Source organism: Dendropsophus ebraccatus, chromosome 1 (assembly GCF_027789765.1).
Source record: "Dendropsophus ebraccatus isolate aDenEbr1 chromosome 1, aDenEbr1.pat, whole genome shotgun sequence".
Classification (NCBI taxonomy): domain Eukaryota; kingdom Metazoa; phylum Chordata; class Amphibia; order Anura; family Hylidae; genus Dendropsophus; species Dendropsophus ebraccatus.
This window is the reverse complement of record NC_091454.1, coordinates 53,889,752-53,915,154: the sequence shown is the minus strand read 5'-3', so window position 1 is coordinate 53,915,154 and position 25,403 is coordinate 53,889,752. Positions and strand designations below refer to the sequence as shown.

Below are 25,403 nucleotides of genomic sequence, written 5' to 3'. Positions count from 1 at the left end.
TTTTAATGAACCTTCACAGGGCTCAATCAGTTTTTTAGGCTGGGAAACACGTGAAATTACTTGATCATTCATGTGGCCCTTTAAAGGCTTTTCCAGTATGATAACTAGTCGATCACTGGGGACCTCCTCATGCATACACACAACTGCTCCATTTATTCTCTATGGGAACCACAAAAACAGCCCAGTACAGTGTTTCTGGCAGCTTTCACAGAGGATGAATGGAGCGGTTGCATGTCTGCGCAACCTGCTGATCTTTTCTAACAGGAGACTGGAGTCCCCATTATAGATAACAGGGGCCCTAGTGGTTGGACCCTCCACAATCAGCTAGTTATCCTTATAACTTTGTCAGATGGGAAAACCCCTTTAAATTTATCAGTATCAGCTGTGTATCACCTGTTTTCCCTCCGGTGATATACACCGCAGGGCAATGTACAGGCAAAAACAGTGATTTAAACTGTTACAAGAAAGATGTGATCAGCTGATCAATAAGCTTTTTCAAAGGCCAATTATCAGGAATGAGTGTTTTAATCACTGTTCAGTCAGCCAACATTTGTCCTATGTAAAATTTAAAGTGTCGCTGGAGTTGTAACTTTCAAAGTCTAAATCAACAGGGGATGTAAATTAAAGCAATTTACATTTATTTGTTCTTGTTGTTGTCGTTGTTATCATGCTGTAAAACAAAGGTTTACTTACTTGTATCCAGGTCCAGTGTCCTGAAGGCAGCTTTTTACTCTTGTGCTGGTTGAGACTAAACACATGAAGTCCCGGCCAGTACAGAGTGTCACGGCTCAATGTGCCAGTCACATGACTCTCTTCTCTGCGAGCGCAGATGACTTTGACTTCATGTGTTTTGTCTCTTTCTTTAACCAGCAAAAGACTTAAAATCTGCCTTTAGCATAACTAAATAATAATAATGAATGTAAATTGCAAACTTGCTTTATATGACATCTACGGTTGATTTGTATTTTGAAAGTCACGATGACAGGTACATTTCAAAATGGAACCAATCAGTGCGATTGTGCTGATATGGTTCCCAGCAGCACAGTATAGATTTACTGTGCAGCTCGCAGAGCATACCAGCTGCATCTGCAGGGGAAAAGGAGTTTTATTCCGGCGAGCAAGGCTGCAAAAGGTGTAGTAACTAAAGGAAATAGTCATCTGGACGTGGAGCCATCCATGACTAGTCACAGATCTCTGCCTGTCAGCGCACAGTGTGGGGATGATTGGCAGGCAGAGAGGCCACTTAGCTCCCCACCCAGATGACTTGTCGCTGCCTCTCCCCAACCTATTCCCTTTTCTACCATGTAAAGCCACCACTTTATCCGCGGCTGGTATGCTGGAGGAGCTGCACAGTAGATCTATACTCTGCAGCTGAAAACCATATCAGCACAAATGTGCTGATTCGTTCCCTTTAACTGGCTACTAGGGTTTACAGATAACCCTGTTGTTGTGGTTAAAGTGGTTATCCAGGAAATAGGGAATCCGTCTTTACAAGTTAAATATCCCCTTTCTTTAGAGCAGCCCGTGTGGTTAAATATTGTTAGGTACCATAGCAGAACAGTATGCTAGTACATTAATCTTCAGTGGAGGCAGACCACGTTATTGCTATAGGGTCCAGGTAGACCCTGGCTGGGTCGGCCCAATGTTCTCCAGCAGGTGGTTAGGGGATATAAAGAATGTTACCCTGCTAATGACAGAAATGAAAGCATCACAATAGCTCTGGGCTCTTCTACAGTTCTCATGCTTCTATTGATCAGATGGGGTTTTCCATTCATAAATCTGCAGCATGAATTATCCAGGCTTCCTGTTTGCATAATGTCAATGTAATGGCAGCTGCTGTAAGAAAATGTTGATTTCTGTCAAAATTTGTTGCGGTTCTCTGTACCAATGGTCCTTTTACCATCCATGTATTATCTCACTCTAGAAAGATTTACTAGCACATTAACACAATTATTTTTTATTGCCTTTGCCCCCATAATACCTTAGCCCCACTTAACATGATCTTCATCAATATGTTCTTTATTATACCGAATATAATTGAGTTAGCTAAATCTCTGAGAGTATGTAGCCGGCCTGACACTGACTGGAATGAGCCTGCTTTTTGCTCTAAACCTCAAGGCATTGGAAGAGTTACCCCCTGGGATGCTTGTGTTGTGTCTAAGGAAGTGTAAGCTGACATCAGCCAAGCTTAACTCATTTGGACTCTTTTCAGATTGGAAGGGGGAGGGCTCACTGGCTATCAGGCGACTGACAAGATTCATGGAGCATTGCACTTTAAGAGCTGGTTGTCTTAGGTAACCTGCAGCAGTGTCCTGCTCACGCCACTCTACAACATGAGCAAGGGTTCTGCACACACAGGAGAATAAGCTCCTCTATGAGCAGTTTCCCCAGGATGGGGCTCAAGCTTCAAATGCAGCATTAAGAAAAGCTGCAAGGTTCTTACCTCAGTCTGGTGGATACTTACACAAGGTAAGATTCCTTCATTTTATGACTGCTTTAGTTAGGACTAGTACAGGGATGAGAGAGAAAACATAGCCCAGGTATTGTCAACTGGTATAGAAACAGTAAGAGGGTTCTATGTGAAATAACTCTCATTCCAGATGAGTGATATATTGTTGCTTAACGTTCCATCCTGAATGTTCAGACAACACTCCAGGATGCTACCACTGCGTTTCCTTCACTATATGTTTCATTTATTAGAAGTCAAATGTGCAATAACATATAATGAATTTGTCAAATATGATATCTAGGATATCTGTAGGCACTGTTAAAAGTTTTTTTTTTGTTTTTTGTTTTACTATTTTATTACTATATGAATATAGAATTACACAATAGGAACTAATTTGTAAATACAGTAGATTACATCTTACACTATGTAATGGGTTTCATGGAACGTTCAATAACTGCAAGCTTCAGAGCTGGAATCTCCTGGCATACCTTACCAAACACCTGTCAGTGACTCTTTGCCTATTAGCACATGCATTATGCATTTTACTTCTATGGCTCTTCTGCCAAAATAGGTCAACGATTTAACGATTTTTAGAAAGTACTGCAGGCCCCTGGTTTCTACTTCTAGAAACCAGGGACAACTTCTTTACTATTTTCCCCATATTGTAGCAAGTCCCACTTCTTTTGAAGGCCATCTCTTTGTGTCTAGTTTTCATAATTCTAGTTGTGCATCCAGGTAACTTTTGAGGATAAGCTATTATGTGTCATGTGAAGATTAACACCATTTCTGACTCTTATATAACTTGTATCAGACACTTGTCTCTAGTTTTCCCCTCAGGCTTTACCTCTAAGGGCCCTTTTACACAGAGTGATTATCTGTTGAATCAGGCTGATTCAGGCAGATAAGTCATCTAATGATGAAAGTGTAAAGAAAATAATAAAGATTATACTTAAAGAGTCACTGTCGTTTTTTTTTTTTTTGCAGAAATCAATAGTCCAGGCGATTTTAAGAAACTTTGTAATTGGGTTTATTAGCCAAATCTGCCATTATCTGCATGTAAAAAGCCTTTTCCCAGGTCCCCCCCTCCTTCCTCTTTTTCATCCACTCTGAAAAATCTGAAAATTGTGACTTGTTGCAGGAGACGTACCCTGTCTGTTCTAGGGAGAGGGGAGGGGGGAGGAGGAAGGAGGGAGTTAGCCGGCAGCAGAAAGCAGATAACAGAGGATTACAGGCACGGAGCTGGGTGACAGCTGTAATCTGAGCTCAGACAGGTCACTGGTGATGGTCAGAACAGATAAGGAGTGAGGGATTTGTAGATTAACTCTTTGTTGTCCTGTTTTGGTCTTTTCTTTAGCTCTCTCCATAGGAGAACAATGAAGACAGGGGGGAGAGCTTCAAACTGCTTTTTCATGATAAAAATGCATTTTTCGGATAATAAACCCAATTACAAAGTTTCTTAAAATCGCCTGGACTATTGATTTCTGCAAAAAAAAAAAATACGACAGTGACTCTTTAACTGTCCATGCTCCCTGGTGTACTGTTTCCTTTCCCCAGCTCACCACATCCACCACTGAATCCTCTGAAGCTGTCTCCGAAATGACAAGCTGATCAGCCAATCACTGGCCCCAACGCTATCCTGTCTCAGTCGGTGATTGGCTGAGCAGCCTGTCACTTCAAAGATGGCTTCAAAATCTAAAGCAGACACTGTCATGAATGAGGAATGCGGGAAAAAGGAAACAGGACACTGAGGAAGCCTGGACAGGCAAGTATAATCTTCATTATTTTCTATATAAAGCAGGGGCTGCACGGACATCGCTAACAATCTTTCAACATGGTGAAAGACCACAATAAGCTGACATCATGGTCTTTTAACAAACGCTATTACATCAAACGATTATCTGCTGGAACGGCCAGTAATTGGCCAAGTACGGCTGATAGTCTTTTTGTGTAATAGGACCTTTAGGTAATATTCTATAGATGGTATAGGGTAGTATAATGCAGGATAATTAAAGCGACTCTGTACCCACAATCTGACCCCCATTAAACCACTTGTACCATTGGATAGGTGCTTTTACTCTGTCCTGGGGTCCGTTCAGCAGGTGATGCCGTTATTGCCCTAAAAAAACACTTTTAAACTTACAGCCCCGTGTTACATTGGTGTGGCCTAGAGTATCTGTTCTCTAGCCCTGCTTTGCCTCTCCGTCCCTCCTCCCTACCCTCCTCATCATTAGGAATGCCCCAGGCAGGATTTTTCCTAGTCATCACTTGTCTAAACATTACTCATGTGGTGCATTGTTAAGGTACATGTGCAGTGTTCAGACAAGTGATAATAAGGAGAAATTCTGCCCAAGGGTGTTCTTAATGTTGAAGAGGGCGGGAAGGAGGGGTGTCGCAGGCCTAGAGCACAAGTACCCTAGGCCACGCCAGTTTGACACAGGGCTGCAAGTTTAAAAGTTGTTTTTAGGGCATTAATTGCATCACCTGCTGAAAAGACTCCAGGACAGATCTTGGATTAAAAGCAGGTATCTGATGGTACAAGTGGTTTGGGGGGGACAGATTGTGGGTACAGAGTCGCTTTAAAAATCAGTTATAAGGTCAAAAAGGATTCCAGTCATGTCCTTTCTTATTATGGCAGATATTAAATAGCAGGTTTTTTTAATATGGTATACTGGCTGAATGTGCTGACCACTGAACATTCTTATTTAGGGTACAAACCCACTTGCCGGATCCGCAGCGAGTCCTCTCGCTGCGTATTTGCAGCGAGACTCGCTGCGGATCCTGGCCCTATTCTTACAATGGCAGACAAAATCGTAGCAGGGATGTATATCCCTGCTGCGAGTTTGTCCCCAGCCCGCCCCCTAAACCCCGCTGCCGGAGCATATACTTTACCTGATCCCGGCCCCGGCTTGCTGAAGACACCGGGAACCGCCGGAGCCGGGATCAGGTAAAGTATATGCTTGCTCCAGCCGCCTGCCCGCAACCCCGGCCGCCTGATCACCCCCCAGCAGCCCCGATGCCCCCCCCCCCCCCCCCCCCCCCCCCCCCCCCCCCCCCCCGCTGCAATTTTGTGTGCCATTGAAAGAATAGGGCCGGGATCCACAGCGAGTCTCGCTTCAAATAGGTTTCCCATCTCATGAACTGATGGCATATCATAAGGATATGCCACAATTTATGACTAGTGGTGGTCCAACCTCTAGGAGCCTCACTGATCATGAAGATGAAGGGGATGTAGCATTAGTATAGCAATGGCTTGATATAGCACAGTCTGGTGGCCAGGAACTGGGAAGAACAAAAAGAAAAACAGAATAAGGATGACTGCAGATATGCCATTAATGTTGGTGGCAATATCCCTAATAACAAAAGTTGTAACAATAGTCTTCATGCACTGCAACTATTTGTCATCCATATTAACATCACCATGTTACTGCAGCAAATCACAGCCCATGGCTCTTCTACATTTCAGCGATTGGTCGCTGTGGTCATGGGACTCATGTGACATGTAAAATCCTTACACTGTTGTTCAGGTAAACAGTTGGAAAGTCTAATACTGAGGGACAGTGTCTATTAATAGGTGCATGAATGTTTCATGCAGAGAAGCCATTGCCCTTTACCATGATATCATTTATCATTTATATTCAGACGGAATATAGAGATACACACCATTACTATTTTATTAATAGTTGCCCGTGTCTATTACAGTTGCACATAGTTGATGGTAGATCTGGAAGCATAAAGCATAAAATCCCCCTTATAACAATAATGAATCATAAAAAACGGATGCCAATCATTTAATTTGCATACATTGCTCTCTGTAATATTCACAAGGCTTTTCTCATAATAATTTTCATAAATTTAGCCTTTACTAGGTCATAAACATAGAATCCAACATTAACATTATTACTAATGTCACAGTCTATTAATTAAGGAAGCCCCTATTTCTATATTCAGACATTTTTGAGTAATTTTATTTTTTTTCAGTGTTTTTAAAGGGAAACTAGATGAATCTAACCGGCTGATATAACTCTTTTGTGCAGGGAGCATTGAGGTAAGGGTGCTATTAGATGGCCCAATCATAAACTGCTAAATCGGTGCTCGTTTACTGAGCTATTACATAGGCCGACTATCAGACAACAAGGGCTGCATGGACATCTTCAGCGATGTCTGTGCAGCCCTTGCTTTTATTGTAAAATAATAAAGATTTACCTTACCTTACCACGTTCCCTGGTGTCCTCTGGCCTTCCAGGGTGTCTTCAGAGGCCTTCCCCGCTGTCTGCGGCTGCTCAACCAATCACTGGCAAAGATAGACTGCAGCCAGTGGTTGACTGAGTGGCTGGCAGCCTGTCTTAGCCAGTGATTGGCTGAGCGTCCGTGGCCTGTCACTGCAGAGACCGGAACAGAAGGCAGAGCTACAGACAGAGGGAAAGGCCTCCGAGGACACCTGGGAATGTGGTAAGTTAATATTTGATTATCTTATGCTATAATCAGTCGTTTGCCGCACATCACTATTACACGTAGCGATGCGCACCTCAAGCCCGATGATTTAGGTCTGGACGTGAAGAAACGATAAGCCAATGATCATTTCATCAGCTGATCGTTCTTTCTATCACAAGGAGCGATTAAAGAAGGAGTGCGGCGTTTAAAAATTATTCACTAAATAACACACATTACAAAGTTATACAACTTTGTAATGCGTGTTATTTAGGTGAATGGCCCCCTTCCCCATGTCCCCCCACCCCCAGAAGTGTGGTGCAGTATACTCACCAGATTACTGTTGACCCCGGCCGCCATCTTGGGTCGAATGACGTAATCTTCGAGGGTCGACAGTAATCTGGTGAGTATACTGCACCACACTTCCGGGGGTGGGGGGACACGGGGAAGGGGGCCATTCACTTACATAACACACATTACAAAGTTGGCCTTACATGATACTGTCACCTCCTCCCTCTCCTACTTCAACTTCACTTCATCGGTAGACAATGTCACCTAGGCCCAACAGCAGTGAAGCCTTGCCTAGTTGACACTGTCCACCAATGAATTGAAGCGATTTTAGCGCAGAAAGAAGACACTGACAATGTTTCAACAGATATATATGGAATGCACAGCACCTAAGCTTGTACATGGTACCGAAAACCTGCACATAAAGTGGTGGGGGGAGTGACAAAATCACTTTCAGGCCATCCCAAGCTGTAAGCAAACGCTTATCAATCTGCTAGATCAGGGCTCTCTTACCAAGCCTATGTCTTTGCTTGATAATCACAAACACAAACAATACCAATGATGTTTATGCAGCCCTTTGCTTTAGGGTACAAACACACACACCGTATACGCAGCGTATTTACTGCTGCGATACGCAGCAGATACGCAGCAGATTAGATCTAAATAACTGAACACACCATCAAATCTGCACCATCAAATCTGCTGCGTATCTGCTGCATATACGGTGTGTGTGTTTGTACCCTTAATCAGCTTTTGTCCATGCAACTCCTATTACGGAGAAATTCGAGGTTGACAGAAGATTATTTTTTGACATGCTGAATGACTGTGATCAGCCAATGAGCGAGCTTTGACTGACTGAATTGTTTTTACTGGCAGGAAGCTCTTTATTTATTTATTTATTTATTATTTATTTAAAGCAACTCTGTGCCCATAGTCTGTCCCCCCCTAAACCACTTGTACCTTCAGATCCAAGATCTGTCCTGGGGTCCATTCAGCAGGTGATGCAGTTATTGTCCTAAAAAAAACCTTTTAAACTTGCAGCCCCATGCCAAATTGCCGTGGCCTAGAGTATCTGTGTCCTAACTTTGCACCACCCCTCTGTCCCTCCTCCCCACCCACTTCATCATTAGGAATGCCACTGGCAGGATTTTTCCTATTCCTCTGCAATGAACACTGCACAGGTGCCTTAATGATCCAGCCCATGTGCCGTGCTCACACAAGTGAGGAATAGGAGAAAACCTGCTTAGAGGCATTCCTAATGATGGAGGAGGAGGAAAGACAGAGAGGTTGTGCCAGGTTAATACACAGACACTACAGGCCATGCAAGTTTGACACAGGGCTGCAAGTTTAAAAGTTATTTTTTAGGACAATAACTGCATCACCTGCCGATCGGACCCCAGGACAGATCTTGGATTAAAAGCAGCTATCCGAAGGTACAAGCGCTTTGGGGTGGGAAGATTGTGGGTACTTTGTGAGTCACTTTAAATTCAGTTCCCTTCTGTATTGCTAGACTTGAGACCACTGATGTAAATGTACATACTATTGATTTTTCATTATGTTAGAAAATCTCATGAGTACAATCACTTATTAGGGACCAATAATTCTAGGATGATTACAATTTCACATTTTTATTTTAGCTTTTCAGTTGTCAAGATCAAAAATCCAGTGAGAAAGTTATCTGATTTTTATTCTGGCGACTCTTGGCCGGCAGAGAAGCTGTTTGAAGTTTAGTGATGGCTTGTTCAGCTGTTTGTCTCTTTGCTCTCTCCTTGCTTTGCTGGATCGAAGTTCCACTCTCCTGCTGTGTACCAGGCTGTGAGCAGGCTCTGAGATGTTATTTTCAATGCTGTATTGTAGAAGTTAGTTTTCTACATTGATTTCCTTTATGTTTCATCCGTAAGAACAATAAGTTCTAATTTTCATCTGCTAAACTTTCAAGTGGGCTTGTCAGCTGCTTTTCGCTGACTAAAGTAAAAGGCAGTGTACAATAGGGCTTCTTGCATTGAATTGGTAGATATAACTCCTATTTCAATCCATCACTCTGCTATGAAAATATGGGTTTTAAAAATAATATGCTAATTGGTAGATACAGTCCACAAGGCATTCCAATGGCTGCAAAAGGCCAGTATTATGTAGCTTGTGCAGGAAAAAAAACACCCCATAGGCCTTACCTCCTAATTTGCATCAAACTTCTAATACTTATCTCCCAGCGCTGGAGTGATGGATTGCAATAAGAGTTATATCTCCTGATTAAGGGTACCTGTTAAACACTTTTTTTTACTTTTGTCACCAGAAAGCTGCTGACTTAAAAGGTCCACTTAAAAGCAGCTTTCCTGGCAGATCTAAGAGGAGAACAATTATCAAGGTCGGCGCCCAGTGCAGACTGGTGTACAGTTGCACATTTTTGCATAAAGTCCCAGAATTTCATTGATCTGCACCCTTCTTGCCAAGTGGACAGGAAAGGTGAGCAGCATTTCACAAGGAAGGTTTATAGTTAAAGTTGTACTTAAAACCTATGCCGGCTCAAAGCTGGCGTAGATTTCTGAGGCTGTCTCTACACATACCATCCATCCTGCTTCTCAAGCATCCATACTAGGCTAAATGAATGACCTTAAATTATTAACAACACTATGTACAGTAGTTCATGGCTGAACAGCATAAAAATGTGAGCTGGAGCTGCATTATCATGCATTCATGCATGCCTTTATATCTCCAAGCCACAGTCCTAGGTTCTTTAGACACCTACTTCTTGAATTTTGAATGTACGAGCATAAAATCAGTGACTTGCCTTGGTTGGAATATTTTTTTTTTTTTCCTTACACAACTTTTATCAGTATCTCTTATTAGGTAAATATCATGTTTAAATAACACTCTATTCAAAATTTCCTAATACAGTAAAGAAAACTGTACATGCGTGTATATGGAGAATAGTATTACATAAAGTAATAGGAGGTATTCTTATCATTCAAATTGTAGTTTCTTGCATAGAGGTTTCATTTTGTCTGAATTGTATTCTTGCCAGAGCAAATAGAGGAGTGTGGGAATATCTGTCTAGTGTTAAGTCAGCACATTGTACTCTCATTCTTAGCTGTTGCTTAGCGCTAGTATGACATTTGTATACATCATTACACCACATGCTGAGCCATCCCTGTACAACATAGAAGGAGACTGGAAGGTTAATGGCTAAAAGAAGCCTTAGTAGTAATTTTGGATACACATATATAGTAATGGTACTTTTACACGGAGCGATAATTCGCCCGATCGCACGATTAACGATTTTGAATGAACAATGTTTTTTTTATAACGATCAGCGTTTAGACGGAACGATACATCGTGCGGAAAAATCGTTATGCGATCATTTTGCGATCGCTTAAGCCTATCTCACACATAGGTGAAATCATTGAAAGACTGTTTACACGGAACGATCTGTGAATTTTTTGCGAACAACCAACGATAATTTGAGAACATGTTGAAAGATCAAAATGAACGATTTCTTGCTCATCATTTGATTGTTTGCTGCGTTTAAACGTACGATTATCGTTCAAATTCAATCATTATCATGCAAATACAAACGATAATCGTTCCGTGTAAACGCAGTATCAGTATAACTGCCCATCCAGTTTAACTGTCCTCTATTATACAAGATGCTAGGAAAGCTGTGTGACCCAATTATACAAGATGCCAAGAAAGCTGGGTGGCCTCCATTATACAATATGGTAGGAAAGCTGTGTGGCGACCATCTTTAGGTTATGTTCCACTATGGGATCATAGTGGAGAAAGGCGGTCGTCTCATAAAATGGAAGACCCCTAATAATGGTTATGATCATTATTAGCGGCCATGTATATTACGAGACGGCCGCCATTCTCCATTAGGTTCCTGAATTGGGAACATAACCTACATCTCAAAGTTTATTTTATCGAATTGTAAAAATGTCAGCCTTAAAGGTAAACTTGTATATTCAGAAATATTTTTTTTGAGTTTTGCTTGAACTGTAGAACATCTACACAGATGTAACCGAGATGATGAAAATGCATTACATTATGTATCAGATATACAGTAGACAAATGGTCCTTTTACGCAGAGCAATAAATTGATTGTTTTTTATGCCAATCAGCCAGGGATGGGGAACCTTCGGCCTTCCAGCTGTTTCGAAACTACAATTTCCATCATGCCTGGGCAGCCGAAGCATTAGCTTCGGCTGCCCAGGCATGATGGGAATTGTAGTTTTGCAACAGCTGGAGGGCTGAAGGTACCCCATCCCTGATTTAGACAAAGAGATCAATTGTTAGAAAAAATTGTTTTTACGATCGATTTAAGATCGCTTAAGGCCATCCCACACACTAGGGTCATTCTGTGAAAGACTTTTTAGACAAAGCAATCTGCAAAATATCAGCGAGCATCCAGCAACAATTTGAGAGCATGTTGAAAGAACTCAATGAACGTTTTCTAGCTCTTCGCTGTATTTACATGAGCAGATAATCGCTCCAATGCGATCGTTATCGTGCAAATTTGAGTGATAATCCCTCTATGTAAAAGGACCAAAAGGCAGAACAATTCCACTGCACTCAGTTAATTCATGGCTTTAGAAACTGATACTTTTAAACAATGCAGAAAGAGCTTCCAGCATTCAGATTACACATTCCTGAGGCTTATGGAGTAAATTTCAGTGGAAGTCATGTGCATCGTATTAAGAGTGGCTTTAGCGACACCTTAGGCCTTGTTTACATGGTCAGTGTTTCCTCACACATTTTTTTAAATTGTGAAGTGCACTAACAGTAAGTCTCAACATTCTATGGCATTCCTACAATAAAAGAAATCTGGTCTTAACCCCTAGACGACCTAGGACGTACCGATACGCCTTGGGTGCCTGTCCCCAGACGACCCTGGGCGTACCGGTACGTCCTGTATTATGAAGCGCGCTCCGCTCCGACAGATGGGGGCCAGCTGCAATCAGTAGCCGAGCCCTCACTGTTAATGACAGGCAGCAGCGATTGTGCTGCAGCCTGTCATTAGCCTCTTAAACGGCGTGACTCCGGCCGGCATAATTGTGGCGGTTAAGTGTAAGTTACAGGGACAGTCCCCTGTCACTTACCGATCGGGATCCGCGCAGTGTGACTGCGGGGGTCCCGATTGCTGTATTGGACCACTTGAGGTCTCTTACCTTCCTCCGTGCCGTCCGATCTGCGCTTTGTTGCCTGTTGCCACAGGCAGGCTAAATGAGCAGAACGCCTATCACACTGATCAATACTATGCCTATGGCATAGCAGTGATCAGTGTATGCAATGTAAGTATTGCATGTAAAAGTCCCACAAGGGGACTTAAAATGTGTGTAAAAAAAAAGGAAAAATGTTTTTTACAATACCCCAAAGCCCCTCCCCCAATAAAAGTTAAATTAGCCACCTTTTCCTATAATATAAATAAAACATATAAAAATAATTAAATAAATAAACATACTATATAACGTAGCGTGCATAATTGTCCGAACTATTAAAATATTACCATTGCCATCCCATATATGATTGAGGAAGTGTTTTAATTCAGTTGGACTATTCCTGAGAAACTCTTGCCTTTTTGGTAAGCATTATCCTGCTGAAAAATCTAGTTTGGAAGCCCTGCCATGAGATGCAACATATGTGACCACAGGATGTCCTGCACATATAACTGAGCTGCTAGTGTAGTGCTAGTAGTGTATCACTACTAGGGGTGTCTGACTGTCGTAAGTGTGTGCATCACTCCAGTGCATTGGCAGGATTGGCACTGCATGGCATGATTAAAGCGCTCATCATATGGCCCCCAAACTTAACCCCTTAGCGACCCATGACGTACCTGGTACGTCATGGTGCCGCGGGCGGTGTTCAGAGCGGGGTCCCGCCGGGACCCCGCTCTGAACGGCACCGATCCCGGCTGCAATCTGCAGCCGGGCAGTGCCTCTATTAGCCGGCACGAGTCCCGTTGCCGTGCCGGCTAATTAAGCACTTCAATGCAGCTGTCAAACCTGACAGCTGCATTGAAGTGCTTTGTATTGCACATCCCTGGTGTCTAGTGGGACGGATCTCGTCCGTCTTCTGGCCAGCCCGGGCCTCAGCGTCGGAATTACGCTGATCCCCGCTCGGCAATAGATTGCTATGGCCTGCAGCAGGCCATAGCAATCTATGACCGATCTGATGTATCTTTGCTGTGTATATACACAGCATTGATCTCTATGAGCGATCAGTGCTTTGTATATACAAGTCCCCCAGGGGGGGCTTCTAGTTTATGTAAAAATAAAAGTAAAAAAGTGTTTTATTAATAAAAAATCCCTAATAAAAGTCCAAATATAAATTATTAAATAAACAAATAAATAAACATGTTTGGTGTCGCCGCGCACGTAATCGCCCGAACTATTAATTAATCACATTCCTGATCTCGCACGGTAAATGTCGTCAGCGCAAAAAATTCCAAAGTGCTAAATTGCGCATTTTTGGTCGCATCAAATCCAGAAAAAATGTAATAAAAAGTGATCAAAAAGTCGTATATGCGGTTTCGCAGCATATTTTATGGAAAAATAATGCCTGTCATTGCAAAGTACAATTGGTTTCGCAAAAAATAAGCACTCAAATAAGTCTCTAGGTGAAAAAATGCAAGCGCTATGGCCTTTTAAACATAAAATGGAAAAAGCAAAAGCGCAAAAACGAAAATTGGCTTTGACCTTAAGGGGTTAAACCTGACCAATATTGATTTCTAAGCAGAACCTGGGTTTGTCGCTAAAGAAGACATGGTTTTTGTTCACGACACCACAGCAAACTGTAGCTGTTGGCTGCCAATGTCAGGACATGATATGGCCTATGTTACACCAAATTCCTTTTAAAAACCAAAAGAAAAAACTATGAATGCAAGACCAATATATATATAAATACTTTATTTTTTATTGTTATTAGAATATCAAAATATCAAAAAGAAATTATTTCAGTTAAAAATACAAAACAGGGGGGCTAGAGCTAATACAAATCCCCAAAAAACGGTGGGTTAACTAGGTTCTTATACATAAGATATAGTATCACAAAATAGATAACAGTAGAAAAAGGGGGGAACCTATATACACACATATATACTGGGCACTGGGTTGGTACTACATACAATACATAAATATAACTCACAGTGAGTACACAGAAAGAAGTATCATCCATATATAGTAAATATTACCCATACGTGTCCTTAGTATACGAGTCCACCTCACCATGCACCCGACGCGCGTTTCGCGTGTTGCTTTATCGAGGGTCGCGCGTCGGGTGCATGGTGAGGTGGACTCGTATACTAAGGACACGTATGGGTAATATTTACTATATATGGATGATACTTCTTTCTGTGTACTCACTGTGAGTTATATTTATGTATTGTATGTAGTACCAACCCAGTGCCCAGTATATATGTGTGTATATAGGAAAAATGAAGCTCAGTGATACACAACTCCTTTTCCTTAAGAGTGGATTATTGGTTTTGTCTGCCCATTCCCTGCCACAGGGGCCTTCAGATCCTTGCACTGCAAAGAGATACATACTCCTCTGGCTGTGAAGGGGCAAATTATGGCAGAAAATTGCCTTTCAAAAACAGGGGAAATAAAATGAAGGAAGCTGACCTTGCCCATCTTTCCAAATGAAATACGAGAAGGATCTTCACATAAAAATGCACAAATGTGTTTCTTTTATTACCAAATAGTGCTACAATGAACAATGCAAACTTTGCTGTCTAATTCTGTTTGTCTCTCTCTCACTCTTTTTTTTTTTTTGTACAATTTGGAAACCGAGTGGTAAACTTTGTCAGTATTCTGTTCTTAAGTGTGTGTCTGTATACAGACCTGTGTGTGTCTCTATACAGACCTGTGTTAGTTTGCTGGCATAAAATGATAACAAAACAAAAGAGGAAAAAGGGAAAAAAAAATCAGACCCTGCTCAAACTAAATAAACAAATGACAATTCTAGTTGTTGGGCAGCACATAATTAGTAAGACAGGACCTCAAGTGATGATCCCTTTGCATGAGACAATTGCCAGATCATCAAGGAATTAAAGCCAGGATGCCTGAGCCACATCAGTTCTGCAGTTGTGTTGAGTATTGTGCTGAGACAGCCAAACCCCATGATGCAGGGAATGTTACTCCAACTGCTACAGTCAAAGTCAAATTTAAACTCAAAACAGCTGTGGGGGGAGAGGTGGTGAGTCACATGATGCAGGGAATGTTACCCCAACTGCTACAGTCAAATTCAAACTCAAAACAGCGGTGGAGGGAGAGGTGGTGAGTCACATAATGCAGGGAATGTTACCCCAACTGCTACAGCCAAATTCAAAGTCAAATCCAATTTAGAATCCTTGTCTTGTCCATTTCGAACCATATTATCTGTGGATGTCATCTTACGGGTGTCCTCACTAGTACCTTTCACCAGTCCTTTACGGGTGTCCTTTCACCAGTACCTTCTACCTTCTTTGGATGTTGCTATGTTGTGCCAGGCAAAGTTTTTGGGTGGTTCATCATATGCTACCTTTTAATGGTTCCCTGTGTTCTCACTGCCATGCTGTGTCAGGCTAAATTTTGGGGTGGTTCATATGCTACCTCTGTTTTAATCCTTCACTGTGTGATCACTGCCATACTGTTGCCCATAATTTGGCGTAATAGTGCGATTAGGCAGCCTCAGAGGCATCCATGCATGCTGCCCCTGATGTTTCCTGTCCATTTCTGTGGTGTTTCCATCATTTTCTGAGCTTGACAGGTTTTTACACGACCTTCCCTCTGCCGAACTTGGGTCCCCTGCAAAAATGCTCGAGTTTCCCATTGACTTCAATAGGGTTCGTTACTCGAAACGAGCACTTGAGTATCGAGAGATATTCATCTCGAGTAATGAGCACCTGAGCATTTTAGTACTCGATCATCCCTAATAACCACTGTTACCACCTCACTGCTTTGGGAGAATGGCCTAGATGGTGGGTAGTAACTTACATATCTGCCTGCAATGTAACTCGTCAAGTTTTGCAGCAATCCAACGTGTCTATCTGGCTGTATTATTTTTCTTATCTGTTTATGTACTGTAACTGTAGAGAGTATATGGATTTGCACTATTGCACTTTTTATTATGCCCAGTTATTATGATTGGCATAGCACTCTGGTGATGGTTCCATATCCATTGTAATGCTAATGTTTAATCATCTTTTATGGCTCTGATTAATAAAGATTTTCATTTATTTTATTCCCTGATAACGGCTCATATATTTTGTAGAAATGTGTGTGTCGAATTTTGAGGTTAGCGATTTGCTTATAATTTATGGTTATTAGAGCACACCCTAGATTTTTAATAGAGTTAGTCATATTGCACATTTTATTTATTTGGTGTATTATTGATGTTTATCCTCCCGGATCAATTTTGTTACTGGAAATCTCTAACACAAAGCTTTTTGTACTGTATAATTGAGATCATAGATTATAACAACACTATTATGTAAGAATCTAAAATGTGCCATCTCACAAAATGGAATATATTATTGCAGGAATGTAGTCATGGATATGAGGGTAAGGTTCCTGCCCGGCATCGCTCATGTCAGGGTGGATGGTCTGTTTTTTGTATAGGAAGCAAGATACCATACAGGGTGCAGCATAGGCAATCACTGACACCAATGCATTTCTTGAATGCAGCCGGACTCACACACAGCATTTTAGTCAGCAATTTAGTCAAAGTTTTGGCTAATAACACTGATCAAAATACTGGATGAGAAAAATTATAATTAAAAGATATGCACCTTTTTACCACTAACCAAAATACTGTGTATGAACATAGCCTAAATGTTAACCCCTTATGGACTCATGACATACCGGTACACCATTGAGTCCACAGGCTCTATGAAGAGAGCTCGGAAGCTGCCACCCATCATTAACCCCTTAAGTGCCCCAGATCGAAACGTTTAAGTGTCTGTGACAGGAACTGAGCTCCTAAGGACTATGAAGAAAAAACATACGCACAAAAAGGTAGCACATAAAGAATTTTCTTTTTTTTAAATAGCCTTACAGTACACAAAATATATACAAAACAGGAGCAGTAAACCTAGGGAGACAAGCCCTAAATGCCACTCAACATTAAAAACACTAAAATGTCATCCTTGTCCAGCTGGCGTCCAAGCCTGGACTCAACACCCTACCTGACCCGGGACTCAGCACATGAGTACAATGCAAAAAAAAATCCCCCAAACTATTACAAAAATAATGGGTAATGCAGTGACTAATAATGAAAATGAAAAGTGTACTGAAAACAACATCACCATGTGCGGTCCAGTAGATTGGTGAGGATTGATCAGGTGGAAGCAGCAAAAACACCCCACGCGTTCCGCTGTACCCGGCTTTCTCAGGTGTCTCAGGCAGACTCTATGAGAAGATCACAGATAACACTGTTCAATGTTATGCAATGGCATAGCATTGACCAGTGCAGGCATTCAAATGATTGCTGGTAATATTCCCCTAGGGGGACATAAAATGTGTTTAAAAAAAAAAAGTAAAAAACATGACAAAGTCCCTCCCCTAATAAAAGTTAAAATCACCCACCTTTACTAGTTTACAAATAAAATATGAAAAAATAAATAAACATATTTAAAGTGTACCTCTCATAACTTTTAAAATGTAAATCAGCTGTAGATGTGATTCAATTTACATTATTTTATTTTTTTTAAGTTATCATGGAAAACATGGCACTTCCTGTGTTTAGTCATTTTTCCACCCGAAAGAGTGTAAACACAGGAAGTCGCTCAGAGAGAAGGCAGTAATGTGATTGACAGACACATTGAGCCCTGACACTCTGTACTAATACAATGCTCTCTGCTGCTGCCACCTCTCTCCACCTCAGGAACTGTTCAGTGCAGCAGCAAATCCCCAAAGAAAACCCCTTCTGTTCTGGACAGTTCCTGTCTCGGACAGAGATGTCAGCAGAGAGCAGTGTGTCAGACTGAAAACAATACAACACTTCCTACAGGACATACAGCAGCTGATAAGTATGGGAATAAAATTTTAGTTAATTACAAATCTATATAACTTTCTAAAAACAGTTGATTTGAAAGGTTTTTTTTTTTTTTTTTTGCTGGAGCACCTCTTTAAGAGTTTAAAAGGGTACGCTAGAGACTGTTTGGAAAACTTTTTTTGCTAATACATTCCTTTAGTATAGCTTTTTATTGTTATATACTGTACATACTTCCAGTGTCTGGCAGCAGTAAGTAACGAAACAGCCCCTTTGCAGCCACCAATGTTTGTGTCAGGAACTGCAGACAGTGCTATCCAGAGCAGGCTACACTTGCCTAAAGGCTAACCTTTGAATTGATTGAATTCATTGAATTGCGGCTGCAGAAAACTGACATGTCAGTTATTTGCGGGGCCACACGGGATCCCGGCCGGAGCATATACGATGTGTATACGCTCCGGCCGGGATCCCATTAAAACTAAGGCATTGTTCCACTTTGCAAAAACGACAGCCGTTGTTGCCATCGGCAACAATGGCTGTACTTTTACGTAGTGTGAACATAGCCTAAGGGCCCTATTCCACAGTAACGATAATCGGGCGGATCGGCCCGATTTGGCCGATTGTCGTTCGGTGAAATAGAGAGAACGATCAGCCGATGATCGTGTCATCGGCTGAACGTTCATTTAGGGCCAGACCTAAAATCATTGTTCCCCCACCGCGCATCGCTGCGGTTAAAAAGCGGTGCGCGGCGGGCGCAGACGTTTTGAGAAGCAGCAGCAGCATACATTACCTGTCAGGTCTTCTTCTCCGCGCTGTCTTCGTCCCTGGGTCCCGCGCGCTCTATCTTCAGAATGGCCGGTCAGCTGACGGAGCGCTCAGCCATACACAGGCCAGTACTGCCGCGGTAACGATGTCCCTGCAGCCCTTGCTCAACGATCATCGGGCCGTGGAATAGGCCCAGTAAACGAGCGGCGATCTAGCAGATCGCCGCTTGTTTAGATCGTTGATCGGGCCCTCCTCGGCCCGTGGAATAGGGCCCTAAGGTTGTATTCACAGTAGCATAATATTGACTGTATAATGGCTGAAAGTCCCAGCCTGACCACGTTTGATCCTGTTAATTCAGGTCATCAAACCTGCAGTTGGCCAGGGACTTACGACTGTATCACAAATGTAAAAAAGCAAGTGTCCACCCAGCCTAAGGGTATATTTACACGAACGGGCTCGCAGCGAGATTCTCGCTGCGAGCCCGGCAGGTCCTGGCAGTTCCCATACACTACATACTTGCTGCGGTCTAAACGACCGCAGCGAGTATGTAATTCTGCCGCCCTTAACCCCTTCTGCTCCCGCCCGGCTCCCCCGCTGTAAGCATACATTACCTGTCCTCGCTGCACGGGTCCGGCGTCCTGCTCTCCCGTCCGGCCAATTAGTGTGTTTCCCAGCCGCAGCCACTGATTGGCCGGACGGGAGAGCAGGACGCCGGACCCGTGCAGCAAGGACAGGTAATGTATGCTTACAGCGGGAAAGCCGGGCGGGAGCAGAAGGGGTTAAGGGCGGCAGAATTACATACTCGCTGCGGTCGTTTAGACCGCAGCAAGTATGTAGTGTATGGGAACTGCCAGGACCTGCCGGGCTCGCAGCGAGAATCTCGATGCGAGCCCGTTCGTGTGAATATACCCTAATTAGGCTCGGTTCACACTACGTATATTTCAGTCAGTATTGTGGTCCTCATAACAACCAAAACCAGGAGTGGATTGAAAACACAGAAAGGCTCTGTTAATATAATGTTGTAATTGAGTGGATGGCCGTCATTTAATGGCAAATATTTGCTGTTGTTTTAAAACAACGGCTGTTATATTGAAATAATGGAAGTTATTTACTGTTATATGGCGGCCATCCACTCAATTTCACCATTGTGTGATCATAGCCTTTCTGGGTTTTCAATCCACTCCTGGTTTTGGTTGCTATGAGGACCTGACATGAGGACCAAATACTGCCTGAAATATACCGTGTGTGAACCCAGCCTTAAGAAACAAACAGAGGAGATTTAATAATAATAATAATAATAATAATAATAATAATAATAATAATAAGGTAGTTTCAGGCTACATCATCCATACTGTAGCTATTGTAGCTGGAAGAGTGTATTAGACTTGGTTGCTTTTAGTATAGATAGTATGCAAAATGTGTACAGTGTATTCCTGACAATGTTTTTGCTGACAACATCTTCCACTCACTATTTAAGCCCTCTCCTCAGCAGCCTCAAAGATCAATTTGCATCAATTTTAAATCGAGTCGAGTCTTATTGAATAATGGACAAGTCAGTGCACTGGGATGCTGACTATGGCAAGTCAAGTGTCTACAGTCAGCACTCTGTATGCAGAAATGATTTACTAAGCAGTCCTGTGATATTATCATTTCATTGCTTTGTGTCTATGGACCAGTTATTGGTGCTGTTTCATTACTGGTTATCACAGAACCCTGTAAGAACAATTACTTCAGTATATACATAACCGATGTATACTCCTGTCTAGCACACATATATGTACCATATGTGTATGTAGACAGTGGTTGTGAGACCTATTTAGGCTAGGTTCACATTTGTGTCAGGGCTCCATTCAAGGTGCTCTGTCTGAAGTTCTGTTTGTTCTGCAGGATCTGCCTGCCAGCCTCTTTTTCACCACCTTATTATGCATATATATGTATGCATAATATAGTGACTGTATGCAGGATCTTCAGCCAAGGAAATGAAATATCACAACATAGGGGGAGATTTATCAAACATGATGTAAAGTGAAACTGGCTCAGTTGCCCCTAGCAACCAATCAGATTCCACTTTTCATTTTCCAAAGAGTCTGTGAGGAATGAAAAGTGGAATCTGATTGGTTGCTAGGCGCAACTGAGCCAGTTTCACTTTACACCATGTTTAATAAATCTCCCCCATAGTGTATACATAAATATGCATAAATAGGCGGCATAGAAGAGACTGGTAGGCAGACTGGTGCAATGAAGAGCTTGGGAACACCCCCAGTCTACCAAACTACGTTTTTAAGCCTCTATTACACAGGGCAATTTAGAAGAGCAAACAAGCGACGACCTGTCAGGTTAGCGCTCGCTTACTCCTCGTTCCCCGCTCACTGCAGGAGCTATTACACGTGTCGGCAGCGAGCGGGTAAGAGCAGGGGAGACACGGCAAGCTGCGGGGGGCTGCCCGGTCGATTGCTAGATCATCCAGGCAGCCCATATCATCCAGGCAGCTGCACCTATTATAAGGAGATACGACAGCATTTCGCTGATATCCTGATCGTTGCCATTTCAACATGTTGAAAGACAACGATCAGCTGACATCGTGCATGTCAGCTGATCGTTGTCTTCTATTACACTAAGCGATTATTGTCCGTAACAGCCGATTACGGCCAATAATCGGTTTGTGTAATAGGGCCTTTACAGTTATGGTCGTTTTACATGGTCCGATTATCGGCAGATAGAAACCTATTGGCTAGTGTAAAAGGACCAGTGATCAGTTGACGACCGAGAAATGTTGTGGTGCCATAAAAAATATTGGTAGTCTCCCGGACATTCTCCCATGTAAACGGGGCCATGCGGGCAATTATCATCACGTCACTAACAATGCAGCACTCCTGTTTGCTCAGAAAATGACTACACCTGGGCCATTGAAGTGAATAGGACCCTCTCCGAACACGCATACATCACCGTTCCATTTTGAGACTTTTTTTTATGTATTTACGTCTTGGATGCCCAAAGCTTCATGTGAACATACTTTTACAGTCTTTTAAAAAATTTTATATTCCTTCCGATAGTCTTCATCTAAATATTCCGGCACTATGTTACATTATTTGCAATCCTCTTCCCAATACAATTGTTAATCCTGTGTAATCCTCTGCAATGGTTACATCTATGTTCTCTGTGAAGCAATTCCTAATATATTTTAATGTGGACATCTAGAGATATTCAGCCGCAATACTGTGCAGATCACACGTCTCTGCTAAAGCAAAAGGCCCTGTTAGGTTTCATTTCAACAAAAAAGGGCATTCAGACTGCCACTGATGGTTTCTGAATATCAAATAAATGCTCCCAGCCTTCTCCGCATTGTCTTGCAAAGTTCTCCTCTCCAGACTTGTCTCTTTATCCAGAAATGATCACACAGAGAGCTTAGATCCAGCGTCATTGTGGATGACACAGATTGAATCTGCTGCATTTCTCTGACTCATCCAGTTTCCACACAAGGGCTAAGCGAGCATTCGTACCAGGCAGTTCTCTGCTCGACAGGAACATACTGCTGACATTACTGACACGTATCAGTTCAAGGAAAAGAGTCCAGGGAACAGATTACTCCCCTATTACATATTGGTCTTCCCTGTAGAGGAACATATGTAAGCCATGGTTCATTCCAACATAAAAATCACATTGTTAGAGAATTACTCCCTAAAATATATTTATATGTGGACGCCATTATCATTTGTTCCTGTCATTGATGCTTATTCCCTCATCCAGGCCACGATTCAGACCATGCAGTATTATAGAGACACTTATATCCTTCCTGGCTTTGTTGTGCACTATTGTTGGGCATTTGGCCCTGTTTATTACTGACCTTGTGCCCGCACGGTCATGGATCCGTGTGATAGGAGATCAGCACTCATTTACGGCACAGCTCGGGCCTTGAGTCAAGCAAAACATTTTCCATATTAATTTGCTTTAAACTGGATGAACCTTTGTAAAGCTACAGGTGTTCAGCATGTATATAATCCAGCAATGCTGCAGTATCTTGTCCATTGATCTGTGCTTGGTTTGATGTATGTATGTACCAGCCAGTTGTCATGGCAAACTCTCAAAATATCTGATCTCGTATTTTATACAATGAAGGAAAATCCTATAGGCCACTGCTCCTGCATTGAGTGGAGGTTGGTAGGTTTCATGCTGGACTCTAGGAAACATACTGTCCACTTGTTTCTGGAGGTTTTCCTTTGTCAGCACAGTTCATTACAATTTGCTTACCAAATGCCTGCTGTATCCTGTATATTCTTACCTTTATTTCGCTTCCCAATGAAAGGCAGCTTCTGGAGACATTAAAGAGCTTATCCAGGATTAGAAAAATACAGCTGATTTCTTCTAAAAACAGAACCACCCCTGTCCTCATGTCATGAGTGGTATAACAACTCCATTCCCTTCAATGGAACTCAGCTGTAATACCACACACAAACTGAGGACATGAGCAGTACTTTTCTAAAAGAAAGTGGCCATGTTTTTCTAATCCCAGATAATCCTTTTGAGATAGAGTATGTGTATATTAAGTTAATATTATTAAGATACACTTATTTTTTAGATTTTATTACTTATTGTTTTTTAGGCCTCGTTTAAATCATGATAGTTTTTTTCCCTTTTTCACATTTGTCAATGGGCTGTGACTGGAATTGGATTTCTGCTCCATCCGTTTGACAGATCCTCTTAGTATGTCATGGCATCATTAAGGGAGAATAGAGAGGGCTCACAATGTGACCCCTCTATGTACCGTGACACTCATAGTCGGCATTGACCAGTCGTCTATGCCGGCTATGTAACCATTTAGGATACATAATGTTTTCTGTTTATTTGCAAAGCTTAGTGCAGTCTTTTTAAGCAACTAGAGACTGTCAATCTGGGTAATAGGCAAGGCTGAGAGCTGTGAAAGGGATAACCCCCCACACAGAAGAAAAGGTGAACCTTAACCTAATCCAGTCTCCTAAGAGAGAGGATGTGAAAGAAGTGTAGTCCAGGACAACATGGGGTAAGAAACATTATCTAAAACACTTAGTCCTGGATACTCTTCAGCATAAGGTTTAGGGCTATATTTACCACTAGGCACCCGTGGTCCGGTGCCTAGGGCATCACCTTGCAGGCGGGCAGCACCAGAAAGCCGGGGGAAGGAAACAACTTTTTTATTATTTTTTATTTTCTTAATCTCCCAGCTCCTGTTCAGACTTGCCAGTAAATCTGGTGTCTTTTCGAAAGGGGGGGGGGGTGGTATGGTGGAATTGTTCAGGTCTGGTGTGGAGGTGTTAACCAGTCACAGTATGTTTATGTTTTAAGCAGTTGAAAACCATGAAAAATGCATTTCAGGCAATGCTTATACATATAGAGAAATGCTTGTGGCCCAAACCACTCTCCCTGAGATGGTGCGTCCTCAGGTTTAGTGCCTAGGGCAAAAAAATCACAGAAGGGGTATATACTACACTCTAAAACTTGACTTTTAATAAATATCTTATAAAAAACATAGCCCCACAAAACAAACAAAGAAGGAGAGGAGCCCCCTATCAAATAATATCCTCCTTTTTGCGAGGAGGATATTATTTGATAGGGGGCTCCTCTCCTTCTTTGTTTGTTTTGTGGGGCTATGTTTTTTATAAGATATTTATTAAAAGTCAAGTTTTAGAGTGTAGTATATACCCCTTCTGTGATTTTTTTGCTATTAGTGTGGTATAATATATATGTCAGCGATCATTTGCAGGCGTATTTCTGTGTTTTAGTGCCTAGGGCAGCAGCAGCTGTTAATACAGCCCTGATAGGGTTGTGTGCATGAGTAAGAGAAAAGATAAGAAGCTTAGTATGTATATATATACTGGGACCCAATAGCTTGATACTGTACCCAGGTAAGCTTACAGCCAGGCCTAGTGGAGCATGGCTATAACATCAAGGTCTTTACAGATCCATACCCTGCTGTTTCTAAACTTCACAATGAGACAAGCAATTGAGTTTTCCTGATTCTGAGCTACATTGTGCGACAAACATACAAGACCCTTGAGTCCGAAAACTCTGCCATAAAACAAAATACTCTGCACAAAGCAATTTACTAACTAAAACAGGACTAATAGCCAGGACTAGAATAGAAGAGAGTCACAGCATCACAAAGCTACTCCAGTCAAAGCTAAGCTTACCTTCCTCTGGGTTAAAGCAATGTGCCTGAATTGTATGTGTCGTTTAGCAGTAGAGTAACATGTGAGTCATAACTTATACAAGTTACTCTATTATCATAGACTCTTTTTGCATACTACTTACAACGGCAAACAGCCCCTGTGGACTAATGATCACTGACCATTTGGGTGCTCACAGCATTATAGTGAATAATGATGCAGCGTTCCAATACAGATAAGTGTTCAATCCATGATACTCAGCCAGCACATTGGCATGTGTTTATATTATTAGCACATGTGGGAGTACACCCTGATACTCATCCCTTTCTGCACCTGTCTCTATGGCATGGCATTTTCCTCTGCACTGC

At 42.1% G+C, this 25,403-nt stretch overlaps 1 protein-coding gene across 11 annotated transcripts in view; it reads left to right on the top strand.

Annotated features, from left to right (window-relative positions):
- The window catches only part of ACSL6 (acyl-CoA synthetase long chain family member 6), a 265,818-nt gene that overhangs the window by 191,334 nt on the left and 49,081 nt on the right, over positions 1 to 25,403 (top strand). The window contains exon 1 of one of the 11 annotated variants that reach the window (XM_069970870.1): positions 2,320 to 2,469. The exons of 8 other annotated variants lie outside the window; for them this stretch is intronic. The gene's annotated coding sequence lies outside the window, so the exon portion shown is untranslated. Of the gene's footprint in view, positions 1 to 2,319; positions 2,470 to 21,054; positions 21,117 to 21,149; positions 21,232 to 25,403 lie in introns of those variants that run through there. 2 more of the 11 variants (XM_069970929.1, XM_069970909.1) reach the window with 2 other exon arrangements.